This window comes from Pseudonaja textilis, chromosome 10 (assembly GCF_049901715.1).
Source record: "Pseudonaja textilis isolate UNSWEBS1 chromosome 10, rPseTex1.2, whole genome shotgun sequence".
Taxonomy (NCBI): Eukaryota; Metazoa; Chordata; class Lepidosauria; order Squamata; family Elapidae; genus Pseudonaja; species Pseudonaja textilis.
The window spans coordinates 13,557,856-13,580,814 of NC_141999.1; the positions used below are offsets into that span (position 1 = coordinate 13,557,856).

At 43.9% G+C, this 22,959-nt stretch overlaps 1 protein-coding gene across 2 annotated transcripts in view; it reads right to left on the reverse strand.

Annotated features, from left to right (window-relative positions):
• The window catches only part of TMEM200B (transmembrane protein 200B), a 33,543-nt gene extending 11,199 nt beyond the window's left edge, over positions 1 to 22,344 (reverse strand). The window contains exons 1-2 of one of the 2 annotated variants that reach the window (XM_026702481.2): positions 21,682 to 22,344; positions 20,668 to 20,813 (exon numbers count right to left, since the gene is read on the reverse strand). The gene's annotated coding sequence lies outside the window, so the exon portion shown is untranslated. The remainder of the gene's footprint in view (positions 1 to 20,667; positions 20,814 to 21,681) is intronic. The other variant, XM_087939812.1, reaches the window with a different exon arrangement.
• Positions 22,345 to 22,959: the final 615 nt, after the last annotated feature.

Below are 22,959 nucleotides of genomic sequence, written 5' to 3' on the forward strand. Positions count from 1 at the left end.
ATATAAAAGAGAAATACCACTCACGCATCATCACGAAATCTCCAGAACCGTAAAGCCCACAACCTTGAAAGTTGGCACATATGTTCCTCTTAGCTTCTAGGGGCTCACTAAGAAAGGATTTTTTCAAAATGACCATCAGAGCATTAGTATTTCCTATACTATTATTAACATGCTCTGATGCTAAGGATTTCTACTCCCCCTCCCCACCTGAAAAGAAATCTGCTCCAAATGCAAAACACAAGCAGAGGAGAGGAGTTTCAATTTCAGTTTCAGTTTCAGAGCATCAAGCAGTTTTAGGACAGAACAGTTGAGCTAAGCTGCGCCCAGGCTCCTTGCTGTCTCCTCCTTGCTCACATAGCAATACTGTTTCAGTTTCCAAACAGTCCTCAACTCTCTCACACACTGACAGGATGCTAGCCAGATGAATACCGATGGATACGTTTTGCCACATTTTACAAACTTTCTTGCTGCGGTTGAAAAGTGAATCCTTGCAGCTGTCAAGTTAGTTAACTCGGTTGTTAAGTGAATCTGGCTTCCCCAATGACTTCGTCAGAAGGTCGCAAAACGGGATCACATGACCCCGAGACAGTGCAACTGTCATAAGTACAGGCCGGTTGCCAAGTGCCCCATTAGATCCAATGACCATGGAGATGCTACAATGGTCGTAAGTGTGAAAAACGATCATAAGTCACTCGTTTCAGTGCTGTTTTAACTTTGAATGGTCACTAAACGAATGGCTGTAAGTCAAGGACTACCTGTAATCACTCTCTGAAACTACTTTTACAGTTGAACCAAGCTGGACGATGGCTGCACTCGGATCCTTTCTGGTGAGCTGAGAACTGCAGTGCGCAGGGGAAGCACTGTGGAGTGGCTGAAGCCATATCTTGCATGCACACAGAGCTGGGACTTTTGCTTTTTCCATTGGGACAGGAACGTGATTTTTTTTTTAAAAAAAGAACTCTGCTATTAGGACTATTTTTAGATTAAGCACTCCTGGGAAACTACTGAGTTTCCCACTGCAAAATAATGGGGAATGTTGGCACTGGCATTCTGTAGTTGTGACTTGAGAGATTTGGGGTGGAGGGGCACAGAAAGCTATCTGAACCCTTGTGTTGATGCATAAAGACCACAGTCCAAGAGACTAGAACCATACCTTGGAGGACTCATCTCAAATGATTTAATTGCTAGAGCCCACTGTAACTACATAGCCAAAAAGGCATTAAGAGTTGTTAATCTAATCCTATGTAGCTTTTTCTCCAGCAATATCACACTACTAACAAGAGCATACAAAACATTTGCTAGACCAATACTTGAGTACAGCTCATCGGTCTGGAATCCGCATTACGTATCTGATATTAACACAGTAGAGAAAGTCCAGAAATATTTCACAAGAAGAGTTCTCCACTCCTCTACTCGGTGCAGAACATCTTATGCCACCAGACTTGAAATTCTAGACCTAGAAAATCTAGAACTACACTTCCTTCGGTCAATCTAAGTATAGTCTACAAAATCATACATTGTAATGTCCTACCTGCCAATGAATACTTCAGCTTCAACCATAACAATACAAGCGCACACAACAGATACAAACTCAAGGTTAATCGCACCAAACTTGATTGCAGGAAATACGACTTCAGCAACAGAGTGGTCATTGTCTGGAATACTCTACCTGACTCTGGTTTCTTCCCCAAACCCCCAAAACTTTACCTTAGACTGTCTACTATTGACCTCACCCCTTTCCTAAGAAGTCTGTAAGGGGCATGCATAAGCGCACCAACATGCCTACCGTCCCTGTCCTATTGTTTCTTTTTATTTTTATTATACGTATCCATCTCATGTATTCATAATTATGTTTATACTTATACCTGTTATCTTAAAATTGTTTGACAAACAAACAAATAAATATTTCGCTGTAAGCTGTTGGAATTCAACTTTGCATGGACCAAATATTTGCATCTGTAAGCCTGCCGATCACAGATACAACACTAAAGAGAGGTAGCAATGTATAACATGCAGTGTATAACGTGCATTGAAAAGCAGTGCTTCTCAATCTTGGCCACTTGAAGATGTGTAGAGTTCAACTCCCAGAATTCCCCTCCTGGGAATTTTAGCCCATTGTGTCAATCAAGCAATGGTAGAATTCACTGGGGGACATGACTCGGCTTCCCAACTTCTAAAGGACTACAGGAAGCTATCCAGCGGTATGTTAATGTGGCTGGCTGGGGAATTCTGGGAGCTGAAGTCCAATGCATCTTCAAATGGATGAGATTGAGAAATACCATTCCATTCCATATTTTCTTTTCTTTTCTATTCTATTCTATTCTATTCCATATTTTCTATTCTATTCTATTCTATTCTATTCTATTCTATTCTATTTTATTCCATTCCATTCCATATTTTCTATTCTATTCTATTCTATTCTATTCTATTCTATTCTATTCTATTCCATTCTATTCCATTCCATGTTTTCTGTTCTATTCTGTTCTATTCCATTCCATTCCATTCCATTCCATATTTTCTATTCTATTCTATTCTATTCTATTCTATTCTATTCTATTCTATTCTATTCTGTTCTGTTCTGTTCTGTTCTATTCTATTCTATTCTATTCCATTCCATATTTTCTATTCTATTTTATTCTATTCTATTCCATTCCATTCCATTCCATTCTATTCCATTCCATTCCATGTTTTCTGCTATTCTGTTCTATTCCATTCCATTCCATTCCATTCCATATTTTCTATTCTATTCTATTCTATTCTATTCTATTCTATTCTATTCTATTCTATTCTATTCTATTCATTCCATATTTTCTATTCTATTCTATTCTATTCTATTCTATTCTATTCTATTCTATTCTATTCTATTCCATTCCATTCCATTCCATTCTATTTTATTCCATTCCATATTTTCTATTCTATTGTATTCCATTCCATATTTTCTATTCTATTCTGTTCTGTTCCATTCCGTTCCGTTCCATTCCATTTTCCCAGGGTTCACTTAACCAAAGCTTAGCACATGGCACCAACGCAACTGTAAATGAACAAGAACAACTTGGAGCATTTCACCACTCAGAAATGACACAACCAGAAGATGCTTTTAATACCCTTTTCCAAAACACAGAGGATGGAGCAATTGAGATAGCTGACCTTCCCACCTCGCTCCATCCTCTCTGAGAAACGGCATAGGGTCTCCTGCCTGAGCAGGGGGTTGGTCTAGAAGACCTCCAGCTGTGTTATTCATTCTGCCCACAAAGGGAACTAGGCTAAGCAATGGGAGGGCTAAATTAACTTCCTGATCCATACTCCACGTCACATCACTTGCTTCCTGAAAGAGGAAACGCTATTGGGAGAAATCTTTGGCAAAAGCTTTTTGGGGTCACCAAAACATCCTTTTTTTTTTTCCTAATGTGTCTGGAAAATTCCTCCTTCTGCATTGCTGCATTATTCTTGTATTTTAAGATTAAACATTGGGGTGGGGGGGGAGGAACAGCCAAGCTTTCCTTGCTTGCGACTCACAAGGGCCCCCTTCATATATATCTGCATTACATGGTGCAGATTGTTCTGGGTTACTGGATTCTTTGCTTACAAGATCATTTTTTTAAATGCTTGCTCAGCGCAGCCTCTGCTTTTCCATTTAGCATTATACTCAGGCTTAGGAGTCAACTTTAAAATGACTAAAAGCTCCGTCATGCCGTCTATATTGGTAGCAGGAGCGATGCATTTTGCTATGAAAACACAGAGGAGGCCAAGGTACATGAAGAACCAAAGCTTAATGGGAAAATAATTTGGATCTAACATTTTTCCCCTGCCAGGCTAACTTTCTGCCTGCAAGGTCTGGAAAGGGTAAGGATTGCTCCTTTCTCTCAGCTGGTTCCAGCCGCCAGCTTTTGCCTAGAAAGTATCCAGATCGTCCATTTCAGCACAAATCTCTAATTCACCCTTTTATCTTATTTGTCTTTGCTGGTATTAAAATGTATTTCAGCAAAGTGTGAAACCCTCTCAGTGCTAATTTATTGTGGATAATCAGCAAATTTAGGGGATTGCAGGGTTACTATTAGGTCAACAATACCTTTTTTTTGGGGGGGGGAATAAGGTATGTGTGAATGAAACACAAAATCTTAAAGCATAACATCCCCCACCCCCAAATTAAAGCATAATTTGCTCTTTTGGAGGAAGCAGATGCTCCAAGAAAATAAAGATGGCAGAAGCAGAAATGATTTCTAACAAAGTCAGGTTGTGTTTTGTGGACAACTGAAGCTGGATCTATCTTGATTGGTTTGCACTGAGTCTTATAAATCTGCACCAGTTCAATCCGTATAAAATGGACACAGTCTTCCAACCATCATCTTTTAACAATCCCATAATCCCTTGTGGGGTAGAGTTTGGCAACTGAATACTGGCAGGATGCCCTCCCTGTCACCAGTGAGGAGTTTTGTTCAATAGTTCTCTCAGTGTGTCCAGAGAGACAAATATCTAACCTCTACCTAGGATTGAACTCACAGCCTCATGATTGTGAGGCAAAAGCACCACCTCTAGGCCACCGCACTACTCTGATCATAGGCTTCCAAGATGTTGTACTTATTCTTTTAAAAGTAACACTACCAAACAAATCTCAAGTCCTCAAAGTAGTAAACAATATTGTGGTGTCCTTGTTTTCTTCTTGATAGCTTCTTGATTAGCCTACTGTTTCCTGTTCAATTGCTGTCAGCAACACACACACACACACACACAAAACCGACAGGGCAAGCTACTGTACATAAACAGAGAGCAAACCTCATTGCCCTCCAGCACTGAAGATGTTACTGTGATGACCCAGGGTGGGATACAAAATAAACACAGTCACAAAAAACAGGTGAAGCCCCTTTTATTCCTTCACTCTGCTTCCAAGCTCTAAATATTCTTGATTGGAGACAAAAAACTCCCATACAAACAGTTACAAGAAGGAGGAAATGCTGTTTAAACTAAAAATGCTGTTTAAATTATAAAGAGTAGAAAACAACACAAACCAGGCAAGATAAGGGCTTGAAGACATCCACAGATATCAGAACACACACTGGGAAGGATGCCAAACTCAAGAGAGGAACCATAAACTAGAGATATTTCCACGCTTTGTTTCCAGCATTCGCCCGTATGCATGTATGTCCTCTTACTCAATTGTCACAGGTGCAGCCCATGAAGAGGATCAAGGCCCTCTCCTCCCAAGTAGACCATGTCTCTCCCTTATCCTCTCTTCCCTGCGTGCCCTAGGATGGATAGAGGATGGGCCTGGGTCCTCCTCTGCCTGCTCAAGCCGGCCTCTGCCCTTCCCCAGCCTCCTCCGCAACCTCTGGAGCCACACTTCCACTCCCTGTGGGCTGTTCCTCCTCTCCCTCAGAGTCAGTCTCCACCAGGTGCATGGTAGTTACCCAGTTCAGGAATGAAATGTCTGCAAGCAAACAACTAAGCTCAAAGAGCACCAAGGGCCCCACAATTCAGCCCTGTGTTACATATTTTTTCCTCTATTGAATCCAAATCCGTTTCATTCAAAATGTGGTTCATTTCATTGCTATTAAATCATGCCGGATTTTAACGTAACTTACTTTTACTACTGGTAACATGTTCTCTTTTTCTTCTTCTACTTGTTCTTTCCTGTATGTGATCTTATTTTTGATGAACCAAAGTTTTTTTTTATAAAAGAAGGTCTATCTGCAAATATTTTAAATAAAAAAAAAACGCAGTCCTGACGCTGGACCTTTCTCTATTGTTTTCATGTATTTCATGTGTGTTTACGTATTAAATCTGTTGCCCACCACAGTCAAACAATTTTTGGCGGCTTCTAAGGCATCCAATCTGGTGCTCTTTGAGCCTGGTTGTTTGCTTGCAGACAGTTCCTCGCCCTACTAGGTAACATCTTTCCATGCTTCAGCCCCGAGCTACATATATTCTTTTCTATTGTCATTAAAGCACCTGCAGTACAGCATTATAATTACTAAAATAAAGGTCAAACTTGAAAAAGAATATATATCACAAAATACCAGGGGAGGAGAGGAAGCTACACAATGAACCCCAAGTGAGAAGCAATAAAGGAACTCAGCGCCAATCACCAAAATTCCAATTCTCTTCTGTTTTTAGAATGTATTAATAAGTGGGAGTTGATCATAATTTGATGATGATATTCTAGAAAACTAAAAAAACAGCAGCACAATGTCTCCATCCCATTTATTTCACTTAAGAGGTAGCTGGGTAGAAGTTAAAAGTTTCTCCAGGGACTTTCATGTCAAGTTAAGTTAAAACTGGTGGGTAGTGTTGGAGCTAAGCCATGTAGGTTTTAAAGGTCATATCTAGCACACTGAATTGCATTTTTTTTTGCCTTTACATAATATAGTTTTATTTTCATGGCAATATTCCATTCTAAATGTTCAGCAATGCAGGGACCCACGTTACACATTTCTTTCCGATTAAATGCAGCAGGCAAAGTTAGCTGTCTCCAAGAATCTGGTAAACCTTCCTTCTTATCTTGAATTCAGTGTTGCTTCTGCTATTAAGACGATTCTTAACCCATATATCTTATCTACTTTAAGCAATAATCCTAAGAACACGAGGATCTTAAATCCTATTCAATTCGCTTCAAAGTACAGACAGGATGAAGCTGTCAATTTCATGTATTATTTCAAGTTTTGCAGAGAAATGCTCTGCTGCAATTTTGGATGTTTCCTAAGTTGAACTTGATATTTATAAGCCCCATTAAAAAGACATTTGCCGAAGCAGTAGATCATACACAGAAAGCAAATGAGAAAACTAGTCTAAACACAAGACAGCAGACAAATTTAACAATTACAAAGTAGATCCCTTCTGCTCTCCTAAACTGCCTTTTTTGGAACATGCTGAGGAGGAATAGCAATAGCACTTAGACTGATATACCACTTCATAGTGTTCTACAGCCCTCTCTAAGTGGTTTACAGGGTCATCCTATTGCCCCCCCAACAATCTGGGTCCTCATTTTACCCACCTTGGAAGGATGGAAGGCTGAGTCAACCTGGAACTGGTGAGATTTGAACTGCCAAATTCCAGGCAACTGGCAGTCAGCAGAAGGAGCCTGCATTACTGCATTCTAACCACTGCGCCACTGTGGCTCATGAGTTACAGGACAGGTGGACCTTCACCTCCTCCAACCTGCTCCCTAAGTTGCATTAACAGGGGGATACAATCAAAATCAAGAGAGGTACTAATACCGCTCTATAAAGCCTTAGTAAGACCACACCTAGAGTAGTGCATCCAGTTTTGTTCACCACATTATAAAAAATATGTTAAGACTCTAGAAAAAGTGCAGAGAAGAGCAACCAGGATGATTAGGGGACTGGAGACTAAAACATAGGAAGAATGGTTACAGGAACTGGGCATGGCTAGTCTAGTGAAGAGAAGGACCAGGGGAGACAGGATAGCAGTCTTCCAATATTTGAGGGGCTGCCACAAAGAGGAGGAAGGGGTCAAGCTATTTTCCAGAGCACCTGAAGGCCAGACAAGGAGTAATGGATGGAAACTGAACAAGGAGAGATTCAACCTGGAAACAAGGAGAATTTTTCTGACAGTGAGAACAATGAAGCAATGGAACAGAAGTTGCCTTCAGAAGTTGTGGGAGCTTCATCACTGGAAGCTTTCAAGAAGACACTGGACTGCCATCTGTCAGAAATGGTGTAGGGTCTGCTTGGGCGGGGGGGAATTGGTCTAGATGACCTACAAGGTCCCTTCCAACTCTGATTATCTGTTATCTGTTGTGAATCTCATCTAACACACCTGTCAGCCCCCACCAGATAGATCAGACTAGGAAAAGAACTTTCCAGAAGGCTAAATCTACTTTTATTGAGATTGGCTACAACAGAGGTAGTCCTAATGGAATTTGCACATCTCAAGTGTAAGTTGTGACGTCATAAAGTTGTCATTATGGGACTGATCCAAATGTATGACTTTTGCTTTTGTGGTGGTCATTAGGTGAATCACCATGATTGTTAAGCGAATCTGGTCGATCAGCAAATCCATTGCTCACTATGGGGCATTTCGCCTGAAAACCAAAAGTAAACCCCAGTTTTCAGCAAAAATGTCATAAACCATGGTCAAGAGACAGTCCAAACCGCTGTAAATGTAGGTCAGCTGTTGAGCATCCAAAATGTGTGACTGCAGGGGTGGGGGATGGGGTAGAAGTGGCCATTGGTGCTTCAGAACCAGGTTGTAAGTGCCTTTTGGGAGGGTCTGTTGTAACTTTGAACGGTTGCTGAGTGACCAGTCGGAAATCAAGGACTACCAGTAAACAGAATCTTGCCAAGTTTGATTGTGCTTTGCTTTCTCGTTACTGCAGCAAATCAGAGAGGCAATTTTCTGAGCTGCTTTTGAATGTGAGTTTGCTGCTCCTGCTTTTAACAGAATAACAGAGTTGGAAGGGACCTTGGAGGCCTTATAGTCCAACCCCCTGTTCTAGCTGGAAGCCCTACACCCAGGGGTGGGATTCTACCAGTTCACACCTATTCGCTAGAACCTGTTGTTAACATTCTAAGCAGTTCGGAGAACCGGTTGTTAGAAGAAATTACTGGCCTAATCCTGTAAGGAAGGCAGGAAGGAAACATTCTGGCGTTGCTGACAGAAACTGCCTCTCCATTAACCCATATCACGTTCTTGGCAGGACTAGACTTCCTGTCTCTGGAACTTCTCTGGAGTTTTTTCCCCTTCTTTGCTGGTACTTTGCTTGTGTGGAGTGACCATTCAAAGTTACAGTGGCACTTATGACCATTTTTCACACTGACGACTGTTGCAGCATCCCCACAGTCACGAGAGGCCAGGTGAGGAGATGCATGCCTCAATGTGAGTGATATTGAGTTGGCCACGCCCAGCCAGTCACATGACCTCCAAGCCACGCCCACCAACTAAGCCATGCCCACAGAAACCGGTTGTTAAAAAATTTGAATCCCACCCCTGCCTGTACCACATTTCAGACAAATTGTTTATCCAATCTCTTCTGAAAAAACTTTCACAACTCAAGAGCCCTCACAACTTGTTGTCCCATTGATTAACTGTTAGGAAATGCCTTTCCTAATTAATTTTAGGAAATTTCTCCTTAGTTGTAGGTTGCTTCTAGATTAGTTTCTCCTCTCTACTAGATTAGTTTTCTTCTCTCCTGGATTAGTTTCTATCGGTTGCTTCTTGTCCTGCCTAGGGAACACTTCTTGTATATCGCCATCAAGGTCATTCTTTTTTTACTCTCTTCAATGCCCCATTTTACTCTCCTGAGAAAACCTCACTGTTATATTTACACACTGATGTGGCTTTCAACAGGATCCTTTAAAGCAGAGGCCTCCAAACTTGGCAACTTGAAGACTTGAGGACTTCAACTCCCAGAATTCTCCAGCCAGCATATGCTGGCTGGAGAATTCTGGGAGTTGAAGTCCACAAGATCTGACCCATGGGGTGCTTAGATCTGGCCCCCGGGACCTCCCTGGAAACAGTGAATTACCGACTCATGGTGCCTTTGCCAGGTAGGGAGGGCCATGTGTGGCTCTCCCAAGCTTCGTTTTCAGCTGCGATGGCCTCCTGCAACCCTCTGCCAGCAAAAACAGAGCTTGTTTTCCCCTGGGACAGCACTTGGGCCACCACAGACGCCTCCGACATGAGTGTCATTGAGCTAGCCATGCTCACCTGTCCCCCTGAGGTCCAATACACCTTGATGCGGCCCTCAATGAAATAGAATTTGACACCCCTGATCTATACTATACATCAAACCATACCTTTATTATATCAATTGGGTTCACATACAATGGGTAAATAAAAGAACATGAAGTATGTTTCGAACTAACCCTACCTCAACTGTTGTGTGAATGCAGATCCGAGGTGGTATTCAGCAGGTTCTGACCAGTTCTGGTAGGGGAAATTTTGAGTAGTTTGGAGAACTGGTAAATCCCACCTCTGACTGGTCCCACCCCCATCTATTCTCTGCCTCCCATTGAGTCCCAGCTGATCAGCTGGGTCTTCTTTTGTTGCTTTGCACAGGAGAACAGAGCTGGAAAGCAGGTTACTGGGGTGGGGAGGGAATGGGGATTTTGCAATATCTTTCCCCTGCCAGGCCCACCAAGCCACACCCACCAGCCAAACCCACAGAACCAGTAGTAAAAAAAAATTGAATCCCACCACTGCTAAGTATGTTTCAAACTAACCATACTTCAACTGTTGTGTGAACGCAGATCCCATGGTTTGATTGGCACGGCTAAAAATCTTTTGGTGAATACATTTTACAAATGGCACATTTCAAAATCCTGCAGCCTACAGGAGGCTAAAGAAATAAAATTAATATTTAACAGGGCACACAGATGTAAAAAATCACTCCTGGCTTGAGACATGCTGATGCCCTTTAAGCCGGGGGGTGGGTGGTGGGTGGGAGGAATTCTGGGAGTTGAAGTCCTCCAGGCTTAAATTTGCCAAGGTTGGAGACCCTTGCTTTAAGCAGAAGTGAGGCCTTAAGCAAGAAGGTTAACCTGCTTTGAGGCTGGATTTTCAAATCCCCGAGCAAGAATTAAAAGCAGCAATCTAATTATGAAAAGAGTTTCTCTTTACATCTTAAGGATTTTTTTCTTAGTTAAGGCTGTTGTCCTGTCCAAGTTTTCTCCAGAAAGCTTATAATCAATGTCCTGTTTTTAAATGAAGCCAGTGGATAATATTGCTTTTTCCTTTGCCAGGAGAAGGGAGGGGTTGGTTTTTGGCAAGTTGTCTATTTCTGGCACTTTCTCAGAAAATCTGAAGCCTCCACCCCACTGATGTTGGGTGTGGGGGAGAGAGGAAAGGATAAAAAATAACCCCATTCCAGCTACATATGCTTTTCATCCATGGATTGATATCAACTGTCTATCATCCATTACACTGCTTAAATAAGCAAAGTCCAAACTGCAAACCATTTGTAACCCATTCCAAAATCTTGATGAATCACATCAAGAATCTGTTTATAGAACATTAACAATTTAAGAAACGGTCCATCCTCTTTTAACTGAAAGCATATTTAAAATTAAAATCTCCGAGTCATCTTAAAATGCACAAGGGATTTCCAGGAAGACGGGCCCAATATTGATCATAAGAATATAGTATGACAAGCATTTTAATTCCAGTGCAGGCAATCAGTATTGGCCCAATTCATTTCAATTGCGATCTCATGACCACAAACTGAATCAAATTGGACCAATACTGAAAAAAGTTACATCTTTTGCACTGGATTGTCAATGCCTGTTACACTACAAACTTAGCACTACTGGAAGAAAAACTATACATATTCCCAATACCTTCTAGACTTGGTATATAGAGCTTAACTGCTGCCCCTTATAATTTTAATTGCAACCCCGAAAGAACAATGGATGATACTAGTGACAAATAGTGATGCTTAAATGAAAACCATGTGTCTTTCGTCATGACGCAAAGTTTGCCATGATCGACTTGCATCCTAATATGCAATGCATGGATGTGAGCCATGGTGACGCAGTGGTTGGAATGCAGTATTGCAGGCTAATTCTGCTGACTGCCATCAGTTCGATTCCTCCTCCTCCTCCTCCTCCTCCTCCTCCTCCTCCTTCACTGCAGAACAAATTTCTGCAAGCTGGCTGGGGAATTCTTGGAGTTGAAGTTCACACAAAGTCGCCAAGGTTCAGAAACACCCTGGTCCAAAGACAACCATCATGATGACATGTACTTAATAGTTCATAATAAACAAGAATGCACGTGCTTTAACAGTAACAACCCTACAATAGGAACCGGCAGCATATTCAGGTACAGCCTTTGTTCTCTGGCATGTCTGTGCTCTCTTTGAACCATTGTTGGTGACCCTGTTTTCTTGATTGAGTTGGACTCTAGCCAAAAGTCATCACACAACTTCACTCAGCTCTGAGACAGAGGTGGACTGGAAGAATCGGGTGGGAGAAAGAAAGAAGGCTGTCTTAGGGTTCTGAAAATATCTGGGTTCAGCTCCTTTGGCTTTCCATCTTTGACACCTTCTGCAAGGTTTTTAAGTAATGTCATTCTGGAAATTTGTCCATACACTTATGACAAATGATTGCAGGAGTAGGCTTATAGGAATCAAGTCATGCCCGTCATTAAATGGGTCATCACATAACCCACCCGATTTTACAACAATTTTTGTGGTCGTTATGAAATGAACTCCATGGCTGTTAAGTAAATGCACTGTCTACAATGAGCAACTTTTTTTGCTAGAAACCGGAAATAAACGCTGATTTTCAGGCCCCCGCCAAACCCAAAAAAGGTAAATTGCAGTCCTGTCATTGTGGAATGTACAAACAATCATAAATGTGAGCCGGTTGTCCAATGTCCAAAATGTGATCATGTGACCAGAAGAGCAACAATCACAACTATCCAGGTGGCAGCTACCTTTTGTGTGTGTGTGTGTGTGTGTGTGTGTGTGTGTGTGTTTCAACAGTTGCTAAGCGAGAAATCGTAAGAGTTGAGGACTATCTGTACAGAAATGCATTTCCAATCGCTGGTGGAATGCCGCGGTCTTTACAACATCAGCTACAGCAGGGGTCTCCAACCTTGGCAACTTTAAGCCTGGAGGACTTCAACTCCCAGAACGCCCCAGCCAGCAAAGCTGACTGGGGTATTCTGGGAGTTGAAGTCCTCCAGGCTTAAAGTTGCCAAGGTTGGAGACCCCTGAGCTATAGGACTAGCAACCCTAGCAACAGAGCGGTGCAGTCATGCCAAAAGCAAGCAGCTTGAATCAGAAACCAAACAGAAAATCCAAGCCCGATCACCAACCCAATTCTAAAACCTTTCTTTTTGCTCGTGTAAAGCTGCCAAGTCCCCCTGCGTTTCAGTTTCTGCTTTCCCAGGGCTGCCTCTCTCACGGCAGGGCACTCCAGATGTTTTGCAACTGCCATTCCTTACAATACCCAGCACATTTCCTCTTCCACTGTAACTGCCTCATCTGGAAGCAATCAAGTTGAGGAAGGTTGATCTACATAAGGACTCAGTTCAATCGATGGTTCTTTTTCCACCATCCAGCCTTACCTCCGTCTGTTTGTTCCCCTGGGTGAAAATCTGACCAGCTGTGGTCCATCTTCATCCGAGTTTGGCCTCTTTCTGAGTCCAGGTCCCCCTGCTGAAGATATACCTAGCTGCAGAATCTCCTGGACTCAGCTTTGGGAGCTGCAATGTAGTAACTCTGAAATTTTCTGGAGCCTCGCCAGATTCCTGCTAGCAGAGCAGAAGCCAAGGAAGAGAAATGTTCGTGTGTGACTTTGTGTGAGCTTCCCTGAACATATGTGTGCATGGGGTTTTTAAAAATAGAATTCCCTTTCATTGGAAGCTGTAGGGGGGAATCATTCTATGCCAGCTTCAGGGCTGGTATAGATTACACACCAGTTTGGCTGTTGGGGATCAAGAAGACCTCAAATTGAGGATCTCCCCTCCTTTAGAGGCCCCTTAGCAAACCCTCCAGATGACTCCTCATGCCTAATTCTGTTGCTAGACTTCTGAACCAGAAAGGACCTCATTGCAAATCCAAGATGAAGATTGGGGGAATGTGAGGTTCCCATCTTCCTAAACCAGCCAATCTCTCAGCCAATCTGAAGAGGGGAACATCCATTTAGGCCTAGCCCCTCTGGTTCCACCATTGCATTTTGAAGATGGCAGCTGAGAGGGAAAGATCCTTCTTAAAAGATACCTTTAAAAAGGCACTCTGATCTCAATGGGGATTGTGTATTTCCTTCCTTCTTTCCTTCTCACTTTCTCTTTCCTTCCCCCCTCTTTCTGCCTTCCTTCTCACTTTCTCCTTCCTTCCTTCCTTCCTTCCTTTCTTCCTTCCTTCCTTCCTTCCTTCCTTCCTTCCTTCCTCTTTCTCCTTCCTTGCCCCCTCTTTCTGCCTTCCTTCTCACTTTCTCCTTCCTTCCCTCCTATTTCTCCTTCCTTCCTTCCCCCTCACTTTCTCCTTCCTTGCCCCCTCTTTCCGCCTTCCCTTCTCTCTTTTTCCATCCATCCATCCATTCCATTTTAAGACAACTGAAACAATTTCTTCCCAAGCCTGAATGCAGTTGGAAAACTTTTCTTTCAGACTTCACCTTTCTGAACATTGGTGTCGCAATTCCCATTCACATATTGCCTATACATAAGATGCACTGATTATTGATTCCAGAATAATGCAGGAACAACAGTGTGATCAGGAAAAAGCTGCCATTACACACTTGTACCCCTAGATCTAATGCAAGTATCGATGTTGTGTCCCATCCTGCATGGGTTGCCATCTGCTGTGCCGCAGGTACCTACATGGAGATGTATATCTAATAGAAAGTTGCTCGTAAAAATGAGTGTTTTGTGAATAATTTCTAGAAATGCTTCAATTTCTTACTTGTTACTATGACATAACATCTCCTGGATCCAGAATTGAAAATCAGTTCTGCTCAGTTTTTTGCAGGACCCCAATTTTACTTGAGTGGTGGCATCTCACTTTTACACAATTATCTACCTTAAATGTCGCTGGATTTAAATATTGTTGGATGTTTACAAGCACCCATTTCAAAATCCTTCCCTCTGTTATCACAAGAAGATGCTTTAATATAGGTTTCCTCCAACTTGCTGCCTCCTTCTTTAGGGCATGGAAGAAATAAAATGATTGCACACAAGCTACTACACTGCAGTTTTTATCTGGGTTGACATCAACGTTAAATTTTTTTCCCCTTTTCTAGCAACAATTCCAGGGCAGTCAGATGATTACTACGTGGCTGTCCTATTAGCCTACAAAAACTTCCAGGTTATTAATAAATGTCTCTTAACATTTGCAACTTAGCTTCAAGAATGCAACAGAAGATACTTCCCAAAGATCAAGGTCTAATCTTATAAACTTGGCTTGATTTCCACCCCACTTCTCTGTATGTTTGTTTGTTTGTTTGCCTGGCTTCAGGCCACAGTAAAAATTTATCAAAACATGCAATTAACATGGAGCAAAATATCTGCTCTTCCCCACCTCTTTCCCATGAAAAACAGGGCACACCCCGTACAATTAGCAATAGGGGCTGATTGCTAATTACTGAGCTGCTTTCATTTCCCCAGACTTACACCTGACTAATTAAAGTCTGCTTTTCCACTGGATAATGAAACCACAGTCTCCCCTAAGCAGGTGGTCATAAAACAGATTGGCTACCAACTCTCCCCTCTTGCTTTCAATTCAAAGCGATCCTCTTTCTACCAAGGCTGGAGAAACAAGACTCAAACATTGTCCTCTCACAATACATCTTCAGACAGAAGCAGACATTTCATAATACTCAAGACTTCTTTGATCAGCTAATGGGTAAATTACATATGAAATGACTAAGCAGTTCTTTGGAACATCTCAAAAGCATAAATCTGTGACAGACAATTTTGAAAGATCTTATATTGGAAGGATGTGTTGAATTGTTATCATGAGGCAACAATGGGCCCAACATCCTATTGATACCCATATATTAATATCCTGATGATATTAATTTGGTGATTGTTATCTGGTAGACAAAACCTTTCCCAAAGTCCCACAGGTGGCAAGCTACACAACAACTCCACAAAATCTTCCAGCTACTTATATAATTTTTTCCAACTTACTGCCCTCCTAACATGCCTTCTGGCCAAGCCACTTAGAAATTCTGGGAGCTGCAGTCTCAACAACATCTGGGAAAGGCTCATAGTCTCATTTCTAGATAGTTTCTCCAGTGATTTTGTAACAGTTTTCTGCACTCCTACACTTTTATTACAGTGCAAACATCAAAATGAGAGGCCTCTCAAAACACAGTTCTGTGGCTTGGAGGGAAGTGATGCTTAAAAGCAAATTCTTCCTATGTTTAATTATACACAGAGCAACTAAATCTCAAAGAACCTGCCAGGATAAATTTATGGAAAAAGAAAGGTTGATCCATCATCAGCTATTTTTACATTAATATGTCTGTGAGTAGAAAAGAAGAGAGAAACTATATTTGGTTTGTTCCAAGTCTGGGAAAAGAAACAGAAATAAAAATAGTTCACCTACTGGATCAAAATATTAATGCATAAGCATACTGAGAATTGCTAGATTGATTCATTATTAAAAACATTATTAAAAATATCATGGACAAGTAAATAAACACTGTATTAATCTTAAGTATAGCTAAAAGCTATAATAAAATGAGCAATTTTATACTTAGCTAATGCTGAAACTGCAAAGACCAGCAAGCTCTAGTAATAAAAATCAAGGAGACAGAAAAAAATGGGACAAAACTTAAATATAAAGAAGACTAGATTAATGATACGTGCAACAACTAGCCCTGGAATTGATAATTATATTAAAATGGTAAATATCTTCTGCCTTTTAAAGTCAACAATCAACAGTAAAGGATGGACAATCAAAAAATACACCCAACTACAACTTGATAAAACAGTCATAAGGTTTTGGAAGAGGTACTGAAATGCTGGGGTGAGCCTATATACATACAAAGATCAGAATCATGCAAGCTATGGAATTTCCTAAGACACTCTATGGAAGTGGAAAGTTGGACTTTGAAGAAGCAAGAGAAGAAGAGTGTTGTCACTTTTGATCTTTTGAGTTTGGAGAAGGCTCCTGAGAATACATTAGACACCCAAGAAAAGAAACAACAGATCCTCAAATATATGAGAGTTCTCACTCAAGGCACAAATGACCAGGCTCAAATTCTCCTTCTTTGGACACATTTTGAGAAGACCTGGCTATCTGGAGAAGGTTCTAATGCTGGGAAAGGTGGAAATAAAGAGAAGAAGAGGATGACCAGAAGTCAGATAGAAACGACACAAGTTACAGAAGCATTGAGTGCACCTCTGGAAAACCAGGTTAGAGACAGATTGCCATGGAAAAAATCTATCCATGCGGGAGTTGACAATGACTTGATGGCACATAGTCAATCTAATCCAAAGAAGCTCTAGTAAAGTCAAGAGGTGTCTCATTTTTGAGCAGGTTGCTACAGTTGTATTCTAAGCCATTTGATTAGCTTCAGAATTTACCAATGAACCAAGTTTATATACAGTTATATTGCGTTTGTGTAACTCAAAATTAATGTCTATTTTCCTTTTGTGGGGTGGGGATTCCATATGCTCCAATTGCAGTTCTAGGCACATTTATTCTAGAGTAAACCTCATATGATTGTTAGGCTCACCGACACGATACTTACTTTGGAGAAAATCCTAATCCAAGCAATTCGGATCATACCCAGCAGCCTTAATCAGTTTTGGGGGTTAATTTAAAGGATGCCAGATAACAAACCTGGGTGACATTATGCCCATGAAACTAGAGCTTCCATCCCTCTGGTTCAGTAAGAAGCAACTCTGTACATTATTGCCTCTTCTTATAAATAAACATCAACAGGGCTGATTGAAATCGGAAGGATATGTTCCCCAGAGCAAGATTCAGTGATGCTTACTCTACGAAGCAATTAGGCAACTGAGGAAAAAAAGATAATTTCAATTAAACCCAAATGATGGAGATGGCTCCTACAGTTTAGCGCAATGCCATAGACAAGGGGATGGGATGGTGCTTATAATAGTATCAACATCGCAGTCCTAAAGGGGAGTGAAAGGTCAGCCTTCTGTGATGACATCTTCCGCGCTGTCGGCAAGGTCAGGATGGAAGACAACAGCCAGTGCAAAGATCTGGTGGGGAAGTGGTTGGGTTTACTAACTCCTTACTCACTGTTCAGTTCTTTAAAAAAATCTTCACACATTCTCTAATTTCACACAATTCTGATGGGCTGGACTCAGTGGTGGGATTAAAAAAAAAATTACTATCGGTTCTGTGGGCGTGGCTTGGTGGGTGTGGCAGGGGAAGGTTCCTGCAAAATCCCCATTCCCTCCCCACCCCACTAACCTGCTTTCCAGTTCCATTCTCCTGTGCATGGCAACCAAAGAAGACCCAGCCAATCAGCTGGGACTCAACGGGAGGAAGAGAAGAGATGGGGGCGAGGCCACTCAGAGGTGGGATTTGCTGGTTCTCCGAACTACTCAAAATTTCCACTATCAGTTCTCCAGAATTGGTCAGAACCTGCTGAACACCACCTGTGGCTGGACTTCATATTCCACCAACCAACCAGGTATATTCCTGGCTCTTCAGGGATACAAATAAACTGTTTTATATACCATCTAAGTTGATCTATTGCAGTGCAGGTAGCCTTCGATTTATGGCCACAATCGAGCCCAAAATTTCTGTTACTAAGTGAGACAATCGTTACGGGAGTTATGCCCCATTTTATGACCTTTCCTGCCACAGTTGTTAAGTGAATCACTGCAGTTGTTTAAGTTCGTAAAAATGTTTGTTATGTGAATCCGGCTTTTCCCATTGACTTTGCTTGTTAGAAGGTCGTGAAAGGAGATCCCCTGACTCTGGGACGCCGCAACCATCATCAATATGAGTCAATTGCCATCTGAATTCTGATCATGTGACCATAGGGATATTGCAGTGGTTGTAAATGTGAAAAACGGTCACAAGTCACTATTTTCAGTGCCCTTGTAACTTTGAACTGTCATTACGTTGTAAGTCAAGGATTACCTGTGTTTGATCTGGCACTGGTAATATTGGATCCACAACTTTACAGAAGGCCAGAGTAAACTACCTTTTGAAGGCAGTCTGTCAGCCCGATAGTGGGGTGTTAATTTTAGAAGCTATATTGGTTGAGTTCCCATGAAACATGTATATTTTCAGCTAATATCAAGTTGGGCAAAAGCAGACACCAACTTATTCTGTTTTATTCTTATTCATAAATCTCTTCTAAAAATACAGAAGGGGAGGAGGGAGAATCACATGGGCAGCTAATTTTACTCAGTTACTACTCAAGACCCCCTTGAACCTTCACCCGGCACATCTATTCTCTCTTAGATATTGTAAAGCCTCACTCCAAGCAACTGAATTCCCTTTGATCAACCAGGACTGGCAGCTGGCCAAACGCCTTCTACTCACGTGGCTTTCTCCTTTAATATCCTTGCCCGAGGCACAACCTCCTCCTCTTCCTCCTACTCCTCTAAAACCATCAACTGTTAGAAGCACTTCTGAGCTCCCACCAGACTCATAAAAGTCCTTTAAAAACAACAGAAACTGTCCTGGAGCCAAACATCTGGATTGATGAATTTAAATCCATCGTTACCACTGCTCAAAAGAGGAAAGCAGCAGATATTTATTTTTTTTTGATGGATTTAGGAGTTTCACTCCCTCTTCCTGAAAAACTCTAGAGAACAGCGCGAGACAACCCGTCTTACAGAAGGAAGATAGGGCAACTCCATATTTTGTCTTCAGCTCTCTTAACCATCTGAGCCAACGGACAAAAAAAGGCATGCATGAATGCAGAAGACGTGCTTGAAATGTATCAACTTAGCAACTGAGATGCTCAGGCCAACCTAAGTCCCTTTCTCTTTCATCTTTTTTTGTTTTGCAATTTATGGCACGCCTCCCGTAGGTTTACCCCCAAATGAAGTGGTTTTCATTTCTTTTCCATGTGTAACAGAATCTCAGCTTGAATAAAGGCACAGCACCCCACCCCCCCACAACAGGGTTTGTGCCAAGCCCCCCCAATTCCCAGATTGGCTTGCTTCCCGCTACTCTATTTTCAGGACTCTCAATTTATGGTGGTTGTGGGAGACAGAGTCACTTCTATGAAAGGACGGGCCATTTTCTTCCCTCAAAACACAAGTTAAAGGCTTTGCTTAGATGCCGCTGGGAAGTTAAAAAGAACAGAACAATAGCGTTGGAAGGGACTTTGTAGGTCATCTAGTCCAGGGGTCGCCAACCTTTCGGACTTCAGGGACCACCAAACTCATACTTTTAAATCCCACGGACCAGAGACCCTGGGAAAATCCCCCCAAAAGTCTGCAGGAAAATTCCCCACCCCGTTTTCCTACTGATTTATAGTTCTTTATTTGGGATCACAGGATACCATCTCCAACTCCATTCTCAGGCAGGGCGGGTGAGGGAGAGAGAGAGAGAGAGAGAGAAAGAGAGAGAGACTTTTGCCTTCATGCAAGGAAAGCAGCAGAAGCAGCAGAAATCTTTCTTTCTCTCCCCCAAACTCTGCCAGAAATGAGTCTTTGTGAGACTTGTCATGCCGGTGCAGCCTCTTGGAGCAGGAGGCCTTGCAGGGTCCCAAAGACTCATTTCTGGGGGAGTTTGGGGGAGAGGAAGAAAGACTTCTGCTGCTTTCCTTGTGTTCAGCCAAAAGCAGAAGAAAGAAGAGGAAAGAAGCAGCCCTTTGGCCAGGCCAGGCACGTGGGGCAAGTTCCCTCCCTCTGCCTTTCCCCCACTCCCCTCACTACCCCATGTTGTTTGCAATGCAAGCAACGCAAGCCCTTGTGTTCCCTGCAGGCCATGTGGGCAGCGCAGCCTTGTTTTCCTGCGCAGCCTGGATCAATTGCTTTGGGGGGGACATTTCTCTGCGGACCACCAAAATTTTCTCACGGACCATCAGTGGTCCCCGGCCCACTGTTCGGCGACCACTATTCTAGTCCAACCCCCTGGTCAAGTAGGAGACCCTATACCATTCCAGACAAGTAGCTGCCCAGGCTCTTCTTAAAAGCCTCCAGTGTTGGAGCACCCACAACCTCTGAAGGCAAGTGGTTCCAGTGGTTAATTAATTGATCAGCACACAAACAGCACACAAGCTAGCAAATCCTATTCACATATCTCTTAAAAAAACAACTTACCAACAACTGGGGAGTTGTCCACCACATTAATTCCTTGTTGTCTGATGTTCTTCCTTGCCCATAATTTTCCTCCCTCCTGGGTTTCCTCTCCCCGAAGACGAGCTGAAGACCTGCCACTGTACCTTCCCAGCTTCTTCTTGGAACATCTGAAAAAAAAAAAACACCTCAGGAAAGAGGGGCTGCAACTGGCTGGGACCCCCCTTCCAACCTTTGCAAAGACCCTTTTGGGAGGTGGAAAGACTTTCTCAGCCGACCTCACAAGGTTCCTCACAGGGCAGCAAATTACAAAGGGATGGGCAGGCAGAGGGGAAGTCACACTGATGTTCCCCAGGCACATGGTTGGCTCTCCTGTTCTCTCTCTCTCTGGGTCGCCTCGTGGCCTCCTTACCTCACATGCCCCAGATATCCCTGGAGGGGGGCAAAGTTCATTCTGGCCCCGGTGTCCTGCTGGCCATCCTTTTTAAAGGCCTCTTTCTCTTTCTCTCCCTCTCTCTGTCTCTCGCTCTCCCTCTTTCTTTCTCTCTCTCTCTCTCTTTTCCTCTCTCTCTCCCTCTTTTTCTCTCCCTCTCTCTCTCCCTCTCCCTCTCCCTCTGTCTCCTTCTCCCCCCACCCCCGCCTCTCTGGAGGAAACGGCTGGAAAGGGGACCTTCTCCTCCACACTTGTGGCGCATCTATGGCTCAATTCGAAGGGGACAGGCTGGAGGCTCTGAGCTGCGGCTCCTTTGGAACCCCTTCTCCTGCGCTTTCTCAGCCGGAGGTCGCCCATCCCGTGGTCGAGTGCAAGAGGCGGGGGCGCAGGGCTGGAAACCATCCGATCCACCCACCCGTCCCAGAAGAGAGAGAGAGAGAGAAGCGGGGGAGCGGGGGAGATCGGCTGCAGAGCGGAGCCAAACCGCCCGCCAGCTTTCCGCAAAACCGCGCCACGCGCTGCCAAAGGGAAGTTGGAACGGAGCGCGCGTGGGGACCGAGCCCCCCCTTTTCCCTCAACGACCCCCCCAACCCCTCCGCAGTTACCTTCTCCGGCTCCCCACAGTCTGGGCCGTCGCTCCGGGAACCGGGCTCTTTCTTCTTCTCTCCCCCCCCCCCCCGTCCCCTCCCCACCCGGCACAGAGGCGCCTCCGGCTCGACCGCGGCTCGCCAAACGCCCCGGCGCTTGGGTCGCTCGCTTCCCCTCCGCCCCGCGTAGAGCAAAGATGGTCGGAGCGGCGATCCACCCCCCCTACCCAAACTGGGGCGGGGGAGGGAGGGAGGGAGGGAAGGCGACAGCGCCGCGTTTGCAGCCCGCCTGATCCTGATGATCCCGATCCTGCCTTGGAAGCCAGACGGGAACCGTCTTGTCTTGCGCCCTTCCTTTCCCTGGCGCGCAGTCTGCTCTCTGCGCCTCCGCTTTGCTTTGCGCCCAGCCTGGCTCCGCTCCGCTCTCCTCTTGCGGCCGTGCGCCTAGTCCGGCCCGGGTACGGTACTTCCCGCTCTCCCTCCTCCTCCTCCTCCTCCACTCCGCCCGCGTCCCGTCCCCCCCCACCTCTCTCCCCGCCCCGGAGTCAGGCTTGTTGGAGCTACTTTGCCCAACAGGCTTGAGAGGAGGCGCGCAGGGGGGGGGGCGGGGGGGCGGGGGAGAAGGCTGGGAGTTGAAAGAGCCCGCTCGCTTCCGCCTCCTCACTTTCTCTTTTTCTCACCAACTTGCCGGGTGGGAAAGTTGTCCTCCCTCCCTCCCATCCACCCACCCCCCACTCCCAAGAAGGAGGGTTTTCCAGCGTAGGGAAAGAAAGAAAGAAAGAAAGAAAGAAAGAAAGAAAGAAAGAAAGAAAGAAAGAAAGAAAGAAAGAAAGAAACTCTGAGGATTTGGAAATGTCCGATTGCAAGCCGGGCTAAGTGTGGAGCCTCAAGGCAAAAGCGCTGGATGCCGGGGGTAGGGGTGGGGTGGGGTGGGGGGCTTCGCACGACCCGCTTAATGCATCCTTCAACCTTCGTGGCGCCAGGAATAAGTCGGCCCGTCTGGATTCTGAATCCCCCACCTCCCTTTCTCTCTCTCCCTCCGGCCAACCGCATTCCTGGATCCCCTTGGCGGGAATTGAGCCCCGCAGCATCACCTAATTGTCGGTTTGTTTAGGATCGCGTTACCTGCTGGATTCAGGGATCTCCAAACTTGGCAATGTTAAGACTTGTGGACTTCAACTCCCATTCTCCAGCCAGCTATCCACAAGTCTTCAAGTTGTCAACTTTGGGGACCCCTGTCAGCTGGATAATCAGCTGCCCCGAAATTTACTTTACAAAAAAAAAAAAGCACTGAAG